Raw genomic sequence first — 1,441 nt, 5'->3', positions numbered from 1 at the left:
CAGGCTATTGGCTTCAGCCCTGGGCCTGGGGATGGCCCAAAGTGACTGGCAGGTAGGAGAAAATTTGACAGAGCTGGAAACCTGTCCCAGATGACCAAGCATGCTGGATTCAGTGCACTATCTGCTTGCGTTCTTTTGTTGTCCAGCATCTTTTTGGCTTTGTCTCATCCCTCAGTCAGGATCTGTTTGAGATCTCAGTTGCTCTCCACAACAAAGCTACACAACCCTCTGACTGCCCACAGGGAGAGAGAGATCAGGTGCACTACTTGTATTTCTGGGTGTAAATGCCCACCTGTCCCATACTTGTGCTGGATTTACTGCTCTGAGCCTTTCAGGAGTATGGAAAGCTGCACGGCCAGAATAATCCAGGTGCACTTCAAAAGATGATGGGATTCTTAGAAAGATTTTTCCCTCAATTTGCAGAGACTTGCTGGTGACCCAAAGTGACTTGATGGTGTCTGATGAATGGAAGAGGGAACCTGCCCAGGTGAGTAATCCAAGTTTATCCTTGAATCTGTGTCAGCTGTGTGAAAGGACGCTGGGCACTTTCTGAGGTTGGAAAATACACAGATATTGGCACAAAATCTTGGTTCAATTGAAGGCACAAGAGGTTATTGATTAAAGTCAGTGGAGTGAGGATTTCACTTGGGTTCTCTGCCCTTGTCCTGCCCAGGCCAGACCCATATTGCAAAAGCCACTTCCTGTCCAAACACCTGATCCTGAGTGTGCTTCGGCAGCTCTTGGGAAGACCTGAGCTTGCTTTACTCTTATGGAAAAAAGGCAGTGGAAAGTCTTCAGCCCTTCACAGCTCTTAACAGAGGTATCACACCAGTCCCAGGTGCTCTACTGAAAACCTTTCAAATATTGAGATGCAAACTGGGGTTTCCAGCAGACATTTGGAGACACATGTACCAGAATGTTTGGACTCCAGGGGAATGACATGGATCTCTCAGGTTCTTTTTAGAACCTCATCTTGGCACCTCTTTATTGTTGAGTAAAACCAAAGGGTGCATCTTGAGATTTGTTTATAATTTCTGGATATTTAAAAAATCCACAGCTGCCATGAGTTATTCCTTCTCCAGCCCTTCCACACTAGAATTCTGGGAAGTGACACCTTTTAACAACAAGCAAATCTGTCTTAATAACTCAAAAATCTTGTGCTAGAAAGTCCAACTTTCCACTGGCAATGGTTCTGGCTAATTTTGGAAATTCTAAATATCTGATTAAACATTTCTGGAATTTCTGGGAATACATTGAGATGTTTAATGGGCTAGTTCTTCATAAAGATTTTCAGCAAAATATCTTCTATTGGGTCTTAAAGGAATCCCTCCAAGTAATCCATCTCCCTAAATTCTTAATGTGGTTCCTTACATTTCCTAAGCTGGCTTCTTAAATGACTTATGTTCTCCTTTGCAGAATGCATAGACACAAATAAACCACA

The sequence above is a fragment of the Lonchura striata genome, chromosome 6 (genome assembly GCF_050655825.1).
Source record: "Lonchura striata isolate lonStrDom1 chromosome 6, ASM5065582v1, whole genome shotgun sequence".
NCBI lineage: Eukaryota > Metazoa > Chordata > Aves > Passeriformes > Estrildidae > Lonchura > Lonchura striata.
Note: the sequence above shows the minus strand (reverse complement) of the source record.